The sequence below is a fragment of the Silene latifolia genome, chromosome 9 (genome assembly GCF_048544455.1).
Source record: "Silene latifolia isolate original U9 population chromosome 9, ASM4854445v1, whole genome shotgun sequence".
Classification (NCBI taxonomy): Eukaryota; Viridiplantae; Streptophyta; class Magnoliopsida; order Caryophyllales; family Caryophyllaceae; genus Silene; species Silene latifolia.
Window position 1 is genome coordinate 182,011,483 of NC_133534.1, and position 21,340 is coordinate 182,032,822.

Sequence of the window (21,340 nt, forward strand, 5' to 3'; positions counted from 1 at the left end):
TTTGCCATGAAAATGCAAGGTTTGCACTCCTTTCCTACCAAGGGAACAAAACCTCAAAGAATATGCAAAACAAAGGACTAAAGACAATAAATGACCTAAATATGCACTAAAAAGCATGGGAACAAGACTAATTCAGGGACTAAATATGCTCAAATAATGGTCACATCAAATATCCCCAAACCGAACTTTGCTCGTCCCGAGTAAAGAGGTGACAAAAACTAGGACCGTTATTTAAACTAACCTAATAGCATAGCCGATATGAGACAATTAGCGGGTCTCACTCCGCCCCTTCAACTCACAACAAGACAACCATGAGGTAGGATGCCTTCTTGCAAGGCAAGGTGGGTCTTGCCAAAATGGCGACACATCCAAGCATTAAAGCACATAAAATCAAGTAATGGATGCATCTACAAAAGAATAGCCACTTTCCTCATCTAAGTGGCGGAAATTATCTACAAGGGAAGCAATTCAAGGGTACACACTCCTTCATAGATGCAATTTCTTCAAACTACTAAGCCTAGAAGGATACCAATAAATCACCTCCAAATTGTGTCAAGCTAGGGTACCTTTGTCCTCAATCGTTAAATGCTTTTGTCAAGAGTAGACTCCCTATGGTGTTAGAAACACTGGAGGATCGCGGAATTCCCCTTCCTGCCTAGACAAGAAGAAGGGTCGTCCCCTCTCTACCATGCACAAAAATGGATACGATGGATAAAGGGATCGATAGTATTTGAGTTTCATTTGGGAGTTTGCTTTTATTGTTATTTTTCCCCCCAATTTCTTGTGGCATTTGACATTCGAGAACACTTTCTTTTGCCATTTCTTTTGATTTTTGGCATTTCAATACTTGACAACTTTTTGCATTTTTTTTTGAACATTTTCAAAGTCACCCCAATTAGTAACGAGGGTGCCTTATATTTGAAGCATAGGAGTTTTCATTTTGTTACTCCTCTTTTCTTTTGATGCATTTGCTAACTTTTTCTTTTCTTTTCTTTTCTTTTCTTTTCATTTCTTGAACTCAAATTTTTGAACAATTTCTTTTTTGTGCCCATTCCCTTTGATGACAAAAATGTGGTAGAACATGGATGATGGTTGCATGGTTTTAAGGGTCACCTTGGAATAAACGGTAGCCAAGGAGTTATCACACCACAAGGTACTCTTGACTAGGCCTTAATCCATGGGTCAAAGGATACTAGCATGACACATCCTAGGGTGTTTTACAAGTATTCTAACAAGCAAAGTCTTAAGAAGAAAAAGCATCTACTAGGGCCTATATACACTTGTCAAGCTTCCCAAGTAGACGGTTTCACAAAATTTTTCTAACATGCAACTACATGCCATGATGCAACTAACATATATACATCCTAATGCATATGATTCTACCAACTAGTATGCCAAATAATCTAAATGCAAGTCCTAAATTCACATTGTTTATACCACATCAATCAAAATAAAGCCACATATCCATTAACATAAAGAGGAAAAAGGAGATTAGAAAGATCATACCATGCGGTCTTCAATATCCTCATGTCTCGGATGTGGCGTAGTCGATCAATGTGAACAAGGATAGACAAACATAATATATACAAACAATCTATACAAGACTACACTACAATGGAAATGAACTTGTTTTTTGGTTTTTCAATTTTTTAATTTTTTCAATTTTTCGAAAATTTTGATTTTGTTTTTTTTTTTTGGATTTTTGAATAAAAGTCAAGTTAGAATTTCCCATCCCCACACTAATATGGGCTTTGTCCTCAATGGCCAATATGATAGGAAATTATGCCAGTATGATGCATGATTTCTAGACTAAATACAAGCTATACTAAGCTACACTACATGATGCATGGGTTTTTGTTATGGCGGAGAGCGTAATTTAGATTACCTCCCGATGCGTATGCATGTACTTCCCCAAAACAAAATAGACATTATTTCTAATGTCTTAAATTTTGGGGTAGTTCATGCACACGAAATGCAATGCATGAAACTATGAATTGTCATTTTGGATTTTTCAAGTGGGAACAATAAAAAGAACACCTCAATGGGGCCGAGGTGGTAGTACTCCGTGTTGCTAGGACTCTCCAAACTATGATCAAGATAAAATAAAGAAAACAAAAAGAAGTAGACAAACCTCAAGAGTGTAGGAGCCTCTAAAGTTTGCTAATCCTCCATCATATCGTCATTGTCATCATTTTCCTCCATGGAAGCGGAATCATCTCCACTCTCATCTTCACTTCCTTGATCTTGCTCACTTTCTTCATCATCTTCATTAGCCTCTTCTTCTTCTTCATCTACCTCTTCATCAATACCCTAATCATCAACAACCTCATCATCGACATTGTCATCTTCACCCAGTCTTTCACCACTAGATGTGCTTGGAAAGAAAACTTCCCTATCCTCCCAACTAGGCAAAGGACATGATGGATCAAGTAGTCCTTGCCTAGCTAAATGAAGGAGGGGCGGATATTGGGCCATGTATGCATCTACTCGATCATTATAAGCTTGTTTGTGGATTTCTCTCATGAGTAGGGTCATGTAATCATTTCCCACTTCAACATCTTTGGGTTTGAACTCTTGATATTTGAATGGGTAGGATGGTGTGACAATGGAGGAGGAGGGCTCTTCAATCTCGCCCCTTTGTTGACGGATGATGTACTCGGCGTCCTTGGAGAGTGGAAGAAGGTAGTTTGTTCGGTGAGCACTCAATCGGCAAATCTTTGAAGGTAAAGTGAAGGATCTAGCATCATTGGTTAGCCACCCATAGTTGGTGTCAAGAGAATTATGCTTGACCCACTTATACTTGTTAATCATGGCGTCCATATCAATGAGATGACCCTCTTTGATCGCCATATAGGTGTTATCTTTGTTGAAATTTGGATCAAAGTGCTTGGCCAAGAGAGTAACTAGACCTCCATTTACAATATGAGCGGTGCCTTCCTTACCACAATCGACATTAAGCCATCTTTCCATCAAAAGCCTTAGAGCATTGTAGGGCTTAATGAATTCCCTTCCTACATTCAAGGCCGACTCAAGTAGAACACAATCGAGCTTGGTAAAGTGATTAGTGCCTTTTATTGCTATTATAGTATTCCCGATGACCTTGTGTCATACTCTAATGCCCGGATGGTGGACTAATAGAGCGCGACAAGCATGAAAGCTCACAAATTTCTTCCCGGAAATTGCCTCCCAAAGAGGAGCGAGGTCATACTTTTCGGGCATCTTGTGATAATATGGTGTATCACTAAGGCCTAATATCTTACTCAAAACATCAAAGGTAATGCACCTATTCACATTTGCAAGGCGAAACTCTATGTGTTCTCTAGTCTCTATTTTAGTCACTTTTAATGAACTTAAAAATTCCAAGGTAAGGGAGGGGTATGTCAATTCTCTTATGGTAAACAATTTACCCAATCCCATGGTTTCAAAGAAGGCTTTTGTTTGTTTAAGCAGACCCAATTTATTCAAGGCATCTTCACAAATGAATTTGGTGGGCAAAATGGCTTTCTTAGCATACTTGGCAAATGTATCCCTATGGGAGTCGGAAATGAAAATTACCTCCGTATAGTTAGATAATTGAGCGATTTTCGGAGTTGTTGATGTTGTTGCTTCCTTGCTTGAAGACTTTGTTACCTTTTTGAAAGTGTCTTTACTTTGAGTGCCTTTGTTGCTTCTTTTGTTCTTGCCATTGTTGATTATACCAAGAAAAGATTGAAAATCTTCAATTTCTAATTATACCCAAATCGATTTAAGATGAAAGGATTTTGCTTTGTATTTCAAAAATCGACTCAAAGGTTGAAGATTTTGGTGCTTGAATCAATTATTGTTGCAAAAGGAGTGATTAATTGTTGTTGTGAGGAAGTTTTGATTTGTTTTTGTTGAATTTGGTTGAGGAAATCTTGTTTTTGGTGATGGAGAGGTGATAGCGGGGTTTGTCGCACTTCCCCAATCAAATAATTTACTCAACTAATGTAGTAGGGTAGTCGAGGTCGAACCACAAGGAGCAAGGGTGATTACTAATTGTCTAAATTCTTATGTTTAGCTAAGTCGGAGAAAATAAGGATGAATGATTATCTAAAGGTCTAAACTAAATAACAAGAAATAAATTAAACTAATTAAACTATAGAATGAGAAATCAAGCTATCAAATACGATTTACTCAAGTTAATTAAAGCCTAGGGAGCGACTAAACCACCGACATTCGTAATAAATCATGAGTTCCTTCAACTAGTTGTCAAGGGAAAAGTGTATTGGGTGGAGACGCCTCTAATTCGCCCACCAACTCCCTCCCGGGCTCATGGTGGGACACTAGTGATACCGAATCAACTCCCTCCCGGGCTCATGACTCGATTTCCCCCGACTCAAGACTCAAGGCTCACCAAAGTGGGCCCACTCCGCTCACCTCTCATCAAGATCAAGGGCTTAAGCCCGCGATAAACTCCCGGTCATCCCTACCCTTCTCCCGAAGGTGAACTTCAAACCGAAAAACAAAGGCACCCCACTTGGGTTCTCCCTCCCGGGCTCAACCCAAGTCGGCACACGACCAAAAAGGGGTAATGTAATCAATCCCAACCTAACCAACTCTCGTTGGTGGACAAGGGTCAAAACCGACAATTACTCCCAAATAGACACAACAATTCAATTACTTTAGTTAAACTCAACAACCCCTCCTCAACAACTAATTTAATGAACTCAATTAGATAAATTACTCATGTTAGGGTCTAATCGCACCCTAGTGAAAACACTACTCACTATTCATGGTTAATTTAGCAAGACAAGCAATAAAGGAGGATTCTTTAAGTGTAAACATGATGTAAAATTGGATTCTACAATTAATCATGCAATAATTAAATAAAACTATGATAATACACAAATTAAGCTAAGATGGGTAGAGATTAAACCAAAAGACATAATCTTTGACACAATAAACCCAAAGATTCAATCTTTGGGTGAAAACAACAAAAGAGAACAAGGAAAAGATAAACAAGAGAGGAAAATGATAATCTAGCAACCAAAAGAGAAATTCAAACACAAACAATTAAAATATAACTAGGAAGAAAGTAAATGTAAACAATTGAAATTAAAGAGAGAAATAAGAGTAAAGAATTATACCAATAACATGGGAACTTGAATTGATGGAATGAAGAACTTGGATAAACAAGAGATTGATTAAACTAATTAAGGAATGATTACAAATTTAATTGAAGAAATATTGAGAGGGAAATATTTAGGGTTCTACAAATATTGAGAGAGTAAGAGAGACTAATTTCTAATCTAATTTCTAGTCTAATTTCTAAGGTGGTGTAATGAGGTGTGTCTAATGTAAGGTCTCTTTTATACTAGTGGTCTCATAATAATAATAATAATAATAATAATAATAATAATAATAATAATAATAATAATAATAATAATAATAATAATAATAATAATAATAATAATAATAATAATAATAATAATAATAATAATAATAATAATAATAATAATAATAATAATAATAATAATAATAATAATAATAATAATAATAATAATAATAATAATAATAATAATAATAATAATAATAATAATAATAATAATAATAATAATAATAATAATAATAATAATAATAATAATAATAATAATAATAATAATAATAATAATAATAATAATAATAATAATAATAATAATAATAATAATAATAATAATAATAATAATAATAATAATAATATCCCCAATTCCCCAAATGTGTCGACATACAACACCTCCCACTCCAAAAGCCAAGCCTCCAAATTTCCTTTTGTCTTCTTCTGCAAAAAGCTTCCTCCAAGATTGTACCCGACCGGGTAACATTACACCCGACCGGGCATCACCTTCACCCGACCGGGTATAATTTAGTCCCTCGGCTGCACTGTTTCACCCGATCACTGCAAATGTGCAAATTGTTAACTCGATGGCTGAACTCGGTCTGGGCTCCATCTTTGTTAAGATTATAGAGAGTGAGATAAATGCATAAGGGAGAATTTGTATTATTGAATGATGATCTTTTACATCGATATGGTGAGGTATTATAAATACCTCCCAACTTAATGGAAAACCCTAACCCTAATGGCAAACCCTAATGGTAGTTGGGCCTATACTAGGCCCAATCTCCTAATACCCTCCCGCAATCGTAAAGGCAGTACATAGTACGAACTTTACGATTGGAGAAATACAAATATAAAATATAAAAAGAAAAAAAAATGAAATCTCAATCTTCATCATCTTCGATCTTTATTCTTCATCTTCTTCGTCTTCAAAGGTAGGTAAGAAACGAGTATAAGACTCGTTAAAATTTCTCGAACAAGAACGTTAAGCTTTTCGAACTTGTCGAATATCATATAATTTGTTAGGAACTCTAATCGGACCTAAACAAATTTCATCAAGACGGAAAATTTTCCGTTAATTTCAATATTTGGAGAACGTTAATTTTTTCGAACTCCAAACAAAATTTGTACCACCTTACACAAAATTGAAGATTTCAAATTTAGAAGTAGAAGAATTAGGGTAATTTATTATTTTGAGATTTTCATTTGTTTGCGGCTAGGACATACTTTATTTGGTTGAAAATTGGGAAAATCAATTGTAACAAAAAAAAATCAGAACATAATCCCTTCAATATATGGCTTACGGCTTGCATCCATGATGAGAAGAATAGAAGAATAGAAGTAATAATCATACTAATCATCATTACTGAATGCTTAAGCCCTCAAACACACATTTGATTTTGGAGTATGCCATAATGGCGGCTTTTGTGAGGATTTTTTTTTTTTTTTTTTTTTTTTTTTTTTATATTTTTGTAAACAACGAAAATCCCGCCGGTGAGCGTTATATGTTTTCGCCCACCGGCAAGACGGCAGAAGCGAATTTTAGAGTCCTCAAGAAAGAGGCTCTGATACCATGTTAAGATTATAGAGAGTGAGATAAATGCATAAGGGAGAATTTGTATTATTGAATGATGATCTTTTACATCGATATGGTGACGTATTTATAATACCTCCCAACTTAATGGAAAACCCTAACCCTAATGGCAAACCCTAATGGTAGTTGGGCCTATACTAGGCCCAATCTCCTAATAATCTTTGCTTGATTGTTGATGCAGGGAATGAGTTGGTGATGGCGGTTGATGCGGAGGCTGCTGGTGTCGGGTTCGATTGGTGGTCTGATTTCGCACTCGGGTTTCGATTCCGAATCAACAATTAAATTGAGCTGGGTTGCTGCTATGGTGATGTCGGGTTTGATGGGTCGGGGTGGTGATGGTGGAATGAAAAACGGAAAGTAGCGAAGGTGGTAACTGGTAATGGATTGGTGGATTGAAAATTGGTGTTTAATTATGAATTTGGTGTGAAATGGTGATGAGGAGTGGATAATTGAGTAATGGTGAATGGTGATGTGCTGAAGGTCAGGGAAAACAAACACGAAGACGGGTGAATTCATTGGATATGGTCATGCTTTGTTTGACTTTGACTTGACCCATTTCCCCTAAATTTGTATTGTATTTGTCGACCCATCTTCTATCTCGAACCTCATCTTATTCGTCTCGACCCAATTTGCTCCTCAATACCTACACTTTATTATAATAGAGTAATAGCAATACTAATATTAATCAAGAATCCGACTAATTATTAAATCTAGTTAAGACGACTAATTATTATAAATTAGTAATTAAATGAGCTATTTAATCGATTAAGCATGCAAAAACGAGTCGGAATAAGGTATAAATGAGGGGCAAAACGCGACTAAAATCCTACTTATCAAATCTCCCCACACTTAAACCTTACTCGTCCTCGAGTAAGCTCATTTATTAAACTAAGACCCTTAATATAAAATGACTAACTAAACTACTAATAACCGATGAGAGACAATTAACGGGCCTTCTCCGTCCCTTCAACTCACAACGAAACACAATGAGGAATGTGCTTCCTTGCAAGGCAAGTGGGGCTTGCGGAAAATTTTGACACGTCCAAACATTTAAGCACGAAATAGCACATAAGATGCATCACAAAAAGTCAAACCGCTTTCCTCATCTAAGCGGTCGTTTTACTTTCAAAAATCGAACAAAGAGAGTCATTAGTGAAGGATGTTGTCTCCGGGTCTTACCAAATCATCGACTCCCTAATTCTAGCTCAAGCAATCTAAATTGACAACACGGGGTGCCTAAGAAATAAATTCTAGGCGGGAAAGGGGAAGTACGTAGCTATACTTCCAAGATTGACACGACACACGGAAGATTCGACTCCATATCAAACCCTTGACCAAAAGGAGACCCAAGTCCGACTCTCATGGGTTTCACTAGTCACTCAAATGAAAGAACGGGGTGATTTTTGTGATAAAAAGTAACCAAAATCACTCTCCTAACTCGACTTGCGAAGCATGCCCGCAATCTAATATGGTACTCCATCCAATATCCGCAAGAGAAATGTCAAATTGATGCACATACAAGAGAGACAACCGGATTGTAATGGGGCTTGGGTTAGGTGAAAAGGGGTTGGTGCAAGCACCGTTTTAAGACATGTGAGGCTATCGGTTAAGTAGTCGTCACATCTAACCAATCCACTAAACTCAACCCATGCAAATGAATACTTTCACAAATTATGGCAAGATTGCCATTCTCAAAAATCATTCAATTCTCTTCAAAACAAACTCAATTTGCAAACTACCAACCCTTTATTTGGCACAAAAATATACATTCTTTTCTTTTGTTTTTCATTTCATTTTTCTCTTTTTCTATTTGTTTTTCTTCTTCATTTTTTTCTTTTCTCTTTGATTTTCTTTCTTGCATCTTTCACGACTTGTTCACCTCTTATTAAACAAAAGTAGCCAAAGTTGCATTTCACTCATGTGGCATTAAGATCATACACCTCAAGGGGAGTCAAAATTTCAACCCAAATATACTCCACAAAAGAACCACAATGACGAACTACTCAACCAAGGTGAGTTGTTTACGGGATGTAGTTATTTTGTTGGCAATAAAAACGATAAGGCTTAGGCTCAAAATGGGTTAACAAAAGGAAACAATTGACTCAAGGGCATAACAAAAGCTTATTTGGCTATTGTGAGGTTACTTTATTTGAACAAAATTGTCTCAACATGCACATCTACACTTCTACGGTAAGGAATGAGCACCATACTTATGCGTTTTGACATGACATACCACGTAAGGAGACTACTCACAAATACCTACGGGACCGGTTTGATGGACCGGGCATATGGAGGCTCTATCCTCACATTTTAGTAGCTATGTCGAGCCTAGGTCAAGTCTCGGGCCTAATACGGTCTCACAAGGTGGTCGCAACTTGGTTGTTAAGCTAGACTTCCGGGTTTTTGCAAGCAAAAACCCTAACATGTGCCATCAAGAGGTACGAGCTATTAAAAGGGAAATGACACGGGCAAAACAAATTATCATCATTGGCAACATATGTCCTCCACATTTAGATTCCCTATGCAAAAATTTACATACGAGATGCAAAGTGTATGAAATGCAACTAAACATATGAACATTCTACGTGAATGCAAGAGTGAACACATATATACAATTCTAGTCTAAATGCACACCATTTCTAGTCCTAACAACACACCAACAACACACATATCCAAAACGGTTCCCAAAGGGAACACCCACATCACATATCCCGTCCTCCTCCATGCTTATATATACAAAAAGAAAAGAAAGGATAAAGGAGAGAGAATTGGAAGAATTTTACCAAGCGTCTTCTCCGATGATTCATGTGTTGCCTATCAAAATGGTTAGGACAAATGCAATATATATATAATATAAACAATGCAATATTTTTGAAATTTTTTCGAAATTTTTCAATTTTTAGGCATTTTTGAAATTTTATCAAATGAACAAGCAAATATATACAAATATAAACAATATGCACAAAGTGGATATTTCCCTCCCCACACTTGAAATTTACATTATCCTCAATGGAACAAAGTGTAGGGAGAGAATAAGAAGAATAAAGAACATATTTTTGTGTTTTTCAAATTTTTTCAAAATTAAAGACATGTTTTTGTATTTTTGATGTATTCGATTTTTTTGGATTTTTTTTTTTTGATTTTTTGAAAGAAAGGTGCAATAAAATAAATAACATGTTTTTGAAAATTTTCAATTTTTATGGATTTTATATAATGAATCCTCTCCCCACACTTAAAACATGACTTTGTCCTCAAAGGAACAAATGTAGGGAGGGAACTAAAATGCAAGTAAAGTATAAGTAAGAAAGGGAAGAGAATATATACAATTTGGTGGTTCTTGAGGGACTCCACCAAACCTCTCATTCAAAACTTTGATTCTTGACTCCTTTGGTGATGTGATCCATGTCACACAAGGCACGTAGTAATCGATCAAAAGCCTTAGCAAAAGCCTCAAACAAGCACAAATAGTACCAAGCTAGAGCATACCACAACCAACATCTTTTCCAACACTTCTTATTATAGTTCCTCTTACCCTCCTTGGCTCCCTTTGTTGGGTCCTCTTGATGGCTAGAAGCCTTCATTTCAATGTAGTGGCTAAAAGGAGAGAGGGACGGAATCTCATAGACCTCATAAAATGAGGAAACCTCCTCATGCATGTCAAGGTAAGGAGAAGGGTGGGCAATAAGAGGTGAAGGAGTCAACTTCTCAACTTTGAGGTTCATGATATCATCATTTTTATCCAAGTTCTCTTGACTTTTAAATTGAACCAAGCCATTTCCAAAGACGAGAGCTTCAATTTCTTCCAAACTAGAGTCAAAACTACAAATGTCGTAGTTTTTCTCATGGTTCCTCAACTCTCCTAATATGGCAAGTTCGAATTCATCAGCCTCCATTTCCCAACTTTTCCCTTCTTCCTCACACTTGTCATTGACAAGCACTTCTTCTTCAAAGATTTCGGAAGAAGGTGGTGGTGGGGAGTCTTCCTCATTATCATAGACATCCCAAATAGGAGAACCAACCCCTTCATAACTTCCCTCCCCACACTTATCATTTTGCAAGGAATCTTCATAAGTGTCCCATATGGAATGGTCAAGTTCATCTTCTTCACAACTCTTAGTATACTCCATTCCACCTCCATTAAGAGTCACCTCTAAGGTATCAACTTGAGCCTCCCAAGAATCATTTGAAGAGTCATCTAACCAAGACCCAACATCAAGTAATGATTTTGGGGAGTTCAAATACAATTCAATTTCCTTCATAATTTGAGGTTCAAACTCACTTTCCCTCAAACCATGTTCATTCAAATCTTCTTTCATATCAACCTCCAACACATCCACTCTATAACAAGAGTCACTCATAGAGGCAAACTTCATGGACTTGTTGATTTCAAACTCAATCTTCTCATACAAAAAGCTTATACACTTAAAGTAGAGAGTTAAAAAGACAAACGGCACACCAAGGTGTGCAAAAACAACAATGACTTAGTCTAAACTAGAACAAAACAACTAATATCATGCCAATGCTCCCCGGCAACGGCGCCATTTTGATAGCGGGGTTTGTCGCACTCCCCCAATCAAATAATTTACTCAACTAATGTAGTAGGGTAGTCGAGGTCGAACCACAAGGAGCAAGGGTGATTACTAATTGTCTAAATTCTTATGTTTAGCTAAGTCAGAGAAAATAAGGATGAATGATTATCTAAAGGTCTAAACTAAATAACAAGAAATAAATTAAACTAATTAAACTATAGAATGAGAAAGCAAGCTATCAAATACGATTTACTCAAGTTAATTAAAGCCTAGGGAGCGACTAAACCATCGACATTCGTAATAAATCATGAGTTCCTTCAACTAGTTGTCAAGGGGGAAGTGTATTGGGTGGAGACGCCTCTAATTCGCCCACCAACTCCCTCCCGGGCTCATGGTGGGACACTAGTGATACCGAATCAACTCCCTCCCGGGCTCATGACTCGATTTCCCCCGACTCAAAACTCAAGGCTCACCAAAGTGGGCCCACTCCGCTCACCTCTCATCAAGATCAAGGGCTTAAGCCCGCGATAAACTCCCGGTCATCCCTACCCTTCTCCCGAAGGTGAACTTCAAACCGAAAAACAAAGGCACCCCACTTGGGTTCTCCCTCCCGGACTCAACCCAAGTCGGCACACGACCAAAAAGGGGTAATGTAATCAATCCCAACCTAACCAACTCCCGTTGGTGGACAAGGGTCAAAACCGACAATTACTCCCAAATAGACACAACAATTCAATTCCTTTGGTTAAACCCAACAACCCCTCCTCAACAACTAATTTAATGAACTCAATTAGATAAATTACTCATGTTAGGGTCTAATCGCACCCTAGTGAAAACACTACTCACTATTCATGGTTAATTTAGCAAGACAAGCAATAAAGGAGGATTCTTTAAGTGTAAACATGATGTAAAATTGGATTCTACAATTAATCATGCAATAATTAAATAAAACTATGATAATACACAAATTAAGCTAAGATGGGTAGAGATTAAACCAAAAGACATAATCTTTGACACAATAAACCCAAAGATTCAATCTTTGGGTGAAAACAACAAAAGAGAACAAGGAAAAGATAAACAAGAGAGGAAAATGATAATCTAGCAACCAAAAGAGAAATTCAAACACAAACAATTAAAATATAACTAGGAAGAAAGTAAATGTAAACAATTGAAATTAAAGAGAGAAATAAGAGTAAAGAATTATACCAATAACATGGGAACTTGAATTGATGGAATGAAGAACTTGGATAAACAAGAGATTGATTAAACTAATTAAGGAATGATTACAAATTTAATTGAAGAAATATTGAGAGAGAAATATTTAGGGTTCTACAAATATTGAGAGAGTAAGAGAGACTAATTTCTAATCTAATTTATAGTCTAATTTCTAAGGTGGTGTAATGAGGTGTGTCTAATGTAAGGTCTCTTTTATACTAGTGGTCTCATAATAATAATAATAATAATAATAATAATAATAATAATAATAATAATAATAATAATAATAATAATAATAATAATAATAATAATAATAATAATAATAATAATAATAATAATAATAATAATAATAATAATAATAATAATAATAATAATAATATCCCCAATTCCCCAAATGTGTCGACATACAACACCTCCCACTCCAAAAGCCAAGCCTCCAAATTTCCTTTTGTCTTCTTCTGCAAAAAGCTTCCTCCAAGATTGTACCCGACCGGGTAACATTACACCCGACCGGCATCACCTTCACCCGACCGGGTATAATTTAGTCCTCGGTACCGCACTTTGTTTCACCCGATCACCGCAAATGTGCAAATTGTTAACTCGATGGTGAACTCGATCTGGCTCCATCTTTGCTTGATTGTTGATGCGGGGAATGAGTTGGTGATGGCGGTTGATGCGGAGGTCAGGCTGTTGGTGTCGGGTTCGATTGGTGGTCGATTTCGACTTCGGGTTTCGATTCAATCAACAATTAAATTGAGTGGGTTCTTGCTATGGTGATGTCGGGTTTGATGGGTCGGGGTGGTGATGGTGGAATGAAAAACGGAAAGTAGCGAAGGTGGTAACTGGTAATGGATTGGTGGATTGAAAATTGGTGTTTAATTATGAATTTGGTGTGAAATGGTGATGAGGAGTGGATAATTGAGTAATGGTGAATGGTGATGTGCTGAAGGTCAGGGAAAACAAACACGAAGACGGGTGAATTCATTGGATATGGTCATGCTTTGTTTGACTTTGACTTGACCCATTTCCCCTAAATTTGTATTGTATTTGTCGACCCATCTTCTATCTCGAACCTCGTCTTATTCGTCTCGACCCAATTTGCTCCTCAATACCTACACTTTATTATAATAGAGTAATAGCAATACTAATATTAATCAAGAATCCGACTAATTATTAAATCTAGTTAAGACGACTAATTATTATAAATTAGTAATTAAATGAGCTATTTAATCGATTAAGCATGCAAAAACGAGTCGGAATAAGGTATAAATGAGGGGCAAAACGTGACTAAAATCCTACTTATCAAGAGGATGAGGGTTTTGGGGATTTGGGGTTTATGGGTAATGTTTGAATGTTTGAATGAATGAAATTAATGTGGGAAGGGGGTTTAAAACACCCGAAAAATTCAAAACAGCAGGGGAAAGACGAGCGGATTCCCGTCGGGACGCTCGGATTCTGCTCAAATGGGCTTCAGGAAAACTCGCCTTAAGACGAGCGTCTTTCAGAGAAGACGAGCGGATTCTGCAATGTAGGACGAGCGACTTTACTCAAAGACGAGCGGATTCTGTTACAGGAACTTTGCTTAATGTGCACTGGCAGAAAGACGAGCGTCTTTCTACAAAGACAAGTGGCCAGTTTCAGACGAGCGTCTTCTCAGCTGGGACGCTCAGATTCTCTTACAGACCAGATTTTTGATTTTTGCAGCTCATTTAGACGGACGGATTCCTCCTCAGACGCTCGGATTCCTATAACACGAGCGGATTACCCTTTAAGCCGCTCCGATTCCTCATGGTCTACCCGGATTCAGGTCCATCCGTGCACTTGCATAACCCATGTCATTTTCATTCTTCAAATCCCGTGTTCTTTATTGTAGGGGCACTACAAAGGCATGAATAGCCTAGGCAATTGCTATCCCCACACTAACTTAAAGCACTACACATCAATAAAATCACTAGTCCCTCTCTCACTTCTCTCAAAAATGATGAATATCTTGATCAAGGCACAAAAATCCAAAAATGACAAAAATGCAATGTAAGAATTAAAATGCAAGATAGGGAGTTAGAAATATTTACAAATGGTGATTTGGAGAGGACTCCACCAAACTCTCATCCTTAGTGAGATGTCATGCGGGCATGTTCAAGGTGTTGTTGATGTTACTCAACACCGTGAAGAAGTAGTCAAAATGTTGTTCATTATTATGATAAAGATCCTCAATATATCTTTGCACTTGTTGTCCTTCATTTTGGTCTTGATCGATAGCATTACCAATATAGGGATTGAAAATCCCTTCAAACTCATCATCCCAAAGACCGCAAACTTCGTCTACTTGGTCACTAAAGATCTCTTGAGTTGATAGAGACAACTCTCCTCCTTTCTCAATTTGGCCAATGAGGCCATCCTCTTCACTTGTCATGGGTGAGCTTTTCAAGCTCTCTTTGTTGCTATTCTCTTGCTCTTTTGATGGAGCATCATCAACTTTCTTTTTCCATTGGAATTCTGACTTCTTCCTATCATCCTTCCGGCTATAATGATCAACCATAAAACATGGTTCATGCAAACGGGGAGCTCTCATGGTCTTGTCAAGATTGAAAGTTATGCTCTCATCTCCCACCTCTAGAGTGAGCTCTCCATGCTTCACGTCTATCACCGCACCCGCGGTGTGCAAGAAAGGTCTACCTAGAATGATTGGAATATTGGAGTCTTCTTCCATGTCAACAATGACAAAGTCCACCGGGATGAAAAATTTCCCAACTCTTACAGGAACATCTTCCCATATCCCTAATGGTGTCTTCGTCGATCTATCGGCTATTTGGAGTGTGATGTTGGTACATTTAAGCTCTCCCATCCCTAACCTTTTACTTACCGAATACGGCATAACACTCACACTAGCCCCTAGGTCACATAGGGCTTTGTTGATCGTTGTGTCGCCAATGGTACAGGTATTGAGAAGCTTCCCGGATCTTTAACTTTCGGAGGTGAACTCCCTTAAAGGATTGCACTACTCACCTTATTGAAGGCGATAATTTCAAGCTTCCGGATCGACTTCTTTTTCGTAAGGATGTCCTTCATGTACTTTGCATAGGCCGGCACGTGATTGATTAATTCCGTGAAAGGAATCGAGACTTCCAAATTCTTCACGATTTACATAAATTTTCCAAGTTGGTCATCAAATTTGGGCTTAGCTTGACGACTTGGAAAAGGAAGTATAATCACAATGGGTTCCTTCTCCTTGGCCTTGTTTTCATTTCTCTTTGAAAATTCTTCTTTTGATGGTTCTCCATCCTTGGAGTTTTGCACAACTTCTTCTTTGTCACTAGCTTCCACAACTTCATCCTCAACTTGCTTCTTTGGTGCTTCATACCTCGTACCACTCCTCAAGTGAATGACACTAACCGTTTCATGTCTCGGGGGATTACTTTGAGGTGGTAATTGCCCCTTTTGTCTTTGAGAAATTGAAGATGCTAGTTGAGTCAATTGGGTTTCCAACATTTTGGTATGGGCTAGGATGTTGTTGATGGTGATTTCCTTTACTTGACTATCCTTTTGCATTTGAGTAAAAAACTCTTGTTGATTCTTTTGCATTTGGAGGACCGCTTTTTGGACATCAAAACCTTGGTCATTTGTTGATTGTATGGAGTTTGGTTTTGGTAACCTTGGTTTTGGTTTTAAAAGGGTCTTTGATTTTGGTTTCTCATGGGAGGTGGGGTGTATGTTGGTTGAGGGTTTTGAACATTATGGCTTTTGTATGAGAGATTTGGGTGGAATTTGGTGTTTTCATTGTAATAATTGGAATAAGGGGTACCACTCTTGTATGCTTGAAAAGCATTCACTTGTTCATTTGTTCCCCTACATTCACTTTGGTCATGTCCCAAAGTTCCACAATTCTCACATATCCCACTTGGAATTGATGAAGATGCCGTCATGGCATTAACATGATGCTTTAGTGATTTTGAGGCTTCTTCAAGTCTAGCCATAGCTGTTTCAAACTTCAAGTTGATGGTATCAATGTGAGCACTAAGTTGAGCACCCAATTGAGTAATAGAGTCCACTTCATGCTTTCCTCCTCTAGTAGCCTTGTGAGGTCTACTATATTGTGAATTATGGACCGCCATTTCCTCAATCTTGTTCCAAGTTTGATTATCGTCAACTTCGGTGAACATACCATTTGATCCCATGTTGAGAATGTTTCTTGAGTCTTCATAAAGACCATTCCAAAATTGTTGTACCAAGAACCACTCGCTAAGTCCATGATGAGGACATGAGCGACAAATTCCCTTGAACCGCTCCCAAGCTTCATACAAAGATTCTTCATCTCTTTCCTTAAAGCCCGTAATTTGAGCTCTTAGCATGTTAGTCTTTTCCGGTGGGTAGAACTTTTTGTAGAAAGGTAGAGCCAATTTCTTCCAAGAGTCAATTCCGAGAGTAGCCTTATCAAGGCCTTTCAACCATTGTTTTGCGGTGCCAATTAGAGAAAAAGGGAATAAGACCCATCGAATTTGGTCTTGAGTTACACCGGTTTGAGAAATCGCATCACAATAGTCACAAAAAGTCTCCATGTGAGAGTGAGGGTCTTCACTAGGCATCCCCCCAAATTGGCTTCTTTCGACTAATTGGATAAATGCGGATTTGGCAATGAGATTTCCGGTTAAGTGTTGTGGTGTGGGAGTACCATTGGGTAGGTTCTCCTCGGTTGGTACGAAATGTGATGAAAATTTAGGCATTGTGGGTTGATTTTGTGTTGGATTTTGTGTTGGGTTCTCCTCACCTTCTCTTGTAAAAGGGTTGACGAACTCAATAGTGTTTGGTTGAATATCTAAAACCTCACCAATACCTCTCAAAGTTCCTCTAGCAAGTCTTCTATTGTTTGTCAAAGTCCTTTCAATTTCGTGATCAAAGGGTAACAAGTTACCTTGTGATCTTCTAGACATGCAAAATGTCAAACAACTCGAAAATAATTAGAACAAACCTTGAGGAGTTTTACTTCCCCAAGGCAAAGAAAGACACAACTAATAACAATCTAAGAAAATCTAAATCAAGTTAACACCGTCCCCGGCAACGGCGCCATTTTTGGTCGTACTCACTTGGAGGTTTAGTTTTCGGTACTTGTCGTTAGGAGCACCTAGACCAAAACAATATTTATAACTTCACAAACAACTCTACTATTAGTAAAGAGGCAAGTAAAGGTCGGATCCCAAGGGACGGGTATTGAAGTAAGATTTTCAATTGTAAGTAGCGGTGTCTAGGGGTGTCACAATTTGGGGTTGGAATAGAAGATCCCTAAACTAAATAGCAATGAAATTAAATAAGTAAGATGATTAAAAAGGGGTGTAAACAATTGATAAAAGGCATTAGGGTGTCATAGGGTCATAGGGGATTCACGGAAATTGATCATACAAACATATTCTCAAATTATAAGCAAGCAATTATTGTTGTGATGGATCGAGTTGGTTTATATCTTACAATCCAAGGAAAGTTTGGGTCCCGGAGCCGAATCGATTAGATTGTACAACACCTAAAAGTCGACTTAATCTTCCCTACTCAACTATATGCATGGTCTAATGAGACTCGAGTTGGTTTATGTCTTACAAGTCTCATTGAAAAGATAAGTGATGGGTAAAAAATGCAAGGATTCATAGGCTCGCATTTCATCAAACATAACATGTGCATAAGTTGAGATCACAACAAACAAGCAAATAAACTATGAAAACATATTAAATTAAGCATGAATCATCCCCCGTGTTAGTTTCTCCTAATTACCCATTAACCCTAGTTAAGGAAACTACTCACTCATTATCATGTTGAACATGCTAGCAAGGTTGTCAATCATACCAACAAAGTAAAACATGATGAATAAATGAAGATGATTAACAATAATTAAAAAGGGATTAAAAGAATTATACCTACTAATGATTCCAATAATAAAGCAAAGAATAATAGAAGTACTTGATGATTGATTGGAAGGTTGTGAATCTCCCAATAATAACCCAAATAATCTTCAATTACCCAAAATGAAAGATGAACAAGAGAGAGATTAAGGAAATGAGATTTGTATTAAGACTTGATTAAAAGTTGATTACAAGATTAAGAAGAGATTAGAATGATATAAACTACTCTAAATATTGATAAGAAGAACATGATTATCTAATTAGACTAATGGGGTATTTATAGTGGGGATTAGGTACACAAATTAGGGTTTACTAAGGGCTTAAATGACGATTAAGTCCTTGAGGAATCGCTCCTCTCAGAAAAATATGCGAGTCTCCTTTTTGCCGGTCTTTCCGAGATATGCGCATCCTTCATAGAACAAGGAGAAAATGGAAAGTTGCTGTAACACAATCCGAGCGTCCAAGGCACGGGACGAGCGGATTCTCTGGCTGTTGGACGGGCGGATTCATTGGCTGGACGGGCGGATTGTGGCGTTTTTAGACGGGCGTCCTTCTGGTAAAGACGCTCGGATTCCTGGTCTTGGACGGGCATCCCGAGGGCAATCCACTCGGATTCTGGGTCAGCCTCTTCCTTTCTTATTTCCTTCCTTCTTCTTCCTACAATCCTCGGGGATTTTGTCGGAGATGCAAGGATCTTTTCTCATCATTGCCCAACTACTATAATATGTACAAAGGCCTTCTAGTCTTGTCTTCTGTTTTGATGCTTGGTCATTGAATTCAATCAATTTAGCTCTATTTTGCCATGAATATGCAAGGTTTGCACTCCTTTCCTACCAAGGGAACAAAACCTCAAAGAATATGCAAAAAAAAGGACTAAAGACAATAAATGACCTAAATATACACTAAAAAGCATGGGAATAAGGCTAATTCGGGGACTAAATATGCTCAAATAATGGTCACATCACCCTCGAGAGAGGGAGTGGGATGACTCGGATTTGAGACGGGAGCTTAATGAACCTAGTCTAATTTAAGCACCCTTAAGATAATGCATGATTTTGGGGGAGTAGAAACTCGGATTTAGGTACCCAGCCTTCAAACCCGAGAGGGGGGTTGGAAAGGTTTGCTAGTGTCCACTCACGAGACCGAAAGGGAGGTGTTTGGCGAATTAGAGTCGTCATCCTCTTTAACATTACCTAATCGTCCGCTTAGTGGGAAATTAACCTTGTAGGAGCAATTGTCGGAGGAGAAGTCGGGTCCTAGGTTTTCCTTAATGTTGATTACATCATTTTCATTCACTTGTTTAATTTCATTTCTAGTTCATTTGCATTTTATTTTATTTAGTTTAGTTGTTTAGTAAAAAATCCATCTCCTTTTATTGGCGACTTAGCTAAGCTTAAGGATTAAAATGATTAGTAATCTTCCTAGCTCCTTCTGGGATCGACCCTCAATTCTGCACGACGACAACCGTGCACTTGCGAGGTATAATTTGATACCATCAAGTTTTTGGCGCCGTTTCCGGGGAGCAAAGGCTAGATATTAATAGTTTTCGTTCTAGTTTAGACTAAGTCTCTTGTGTTACTAATCCTTATCTTGAGTGTGTAAGACTTTTTACATGAGTAAGAGAAATCGAAGAGGTCAACCTATTCATCCGATTGACCACGAGATTGAAGCTACCGTAAGAAGATTTAATTCACTCCATATAAGGGGATTTATAGAAACTCCAACTTCTGAAGAACATTTAGTAGTGGAAGACGTTCTAGAAGACTGGGCACTTTTGAGTTTTTTGAGAATCCATTTGGAGTTCTCGAAGAAGCAACAATGGTCGCGGTTCCTATGAAGGATAATTTGGCTCCAAAAAAGGTGGTGAACCCAAGTATTGTCAAGCCACCTATTCAAGCAAATAACTTTGATGTGAAGGCTACTTTGTTGCAACTAGTCCAAGGAAACCAATTCGGAGGGGGAGCCACCGAAAACCCCAATGAACATCTTAATGAATTCTTGGATAGTTGTGACATGTTTAAAGAAAATGGAGTGTCGGAGGATGCAATCGGCCTTTGGCTCTTTCCTTATTCCTTGAGGGGGAGTGCTAAGGAATGGTTGAAGAGTTGTGAGCCCGATTCTCTTAGGACTTGGGATGATGTCTCCAAGGTCTTCTTAAACAAGTACTTCCCACCACAAAGGACCGCAAGAATCAAGAGTGAGCTTCAAGGTTTCACCCAACATAATGATGAGACCCTTTACGAGGCATGTGAAAGGTATAAGGGACTCCAAAGGTTGTGCCCTCATCACGGGATCAGAGATGATGAGTTGATAAACAACTTTTATGAGGGGTTGAGCAATGAAATGAAAATGAACCTAGATTCCGGCTCGGGAAAGGGGGTAATAGACAAAATTGATCACAAGACGACCAAAGAGGTTATTGAGGAAATGGCTTCCCGTACTTTTCATTGGAATAATGATAGGCACAAAAGGAAGGGAAAGTCAACCGTCGAGTCGGCTAACAATGTTGAGGTCAAGGGGTTAATAGAAGAGCTCAAGCAACAAGTTGCTTTAATGAGCTCAAGCAACACCTCTAGCAACTCTTCATCCACTCGGAACCAAGTATATTGTTATGAGATTTGTGGAGATCAAGGACATCCACCAAATGAGTGTCCTTTGATGATGGGAGAGGATAATTGTATGGAGCAAGTGAATGGAGTGTGGGAATCAAGTCCGGCAAAGCAAGCATTCAACAACAATCAATACCACCCCGGAATGAGAGCCCACCCAAATTTTTCCTATG

General features: G+C 37.9%; 2 non-coding genes across 2 annotated transcripts; one reads left to right on the forward strand and one right to left on the reverse strand.

Annotated features, from left to right (window-relative positions):
* Positions 1–16,915: 16,915 nt before the first annotated feature.
* Positions 16,916–17,022, forward strand: LOC141603114 (small nucleolar RNA R71). Its single transcript, XR_012525009.1, has one exon. It is a non-coding gene; the product is annotated as a small nucleolar RNA R71 (small nucleolar RNA).
* A 3,723-nt stretch (positions 17,023–20,745) lies between these two features.
* Positions 20,746–20,852, reverse strand: LOC141603544 (small nucleolar RNA R71). Its single transcript, XR_012525413.1, has one exon. It is a non-coding gene; the product is annotated as a small nucleolar RNA R71 (small nucleolar RNA).
* Positions 20,853–21,340: the final 488 nt, after the last annotated feature.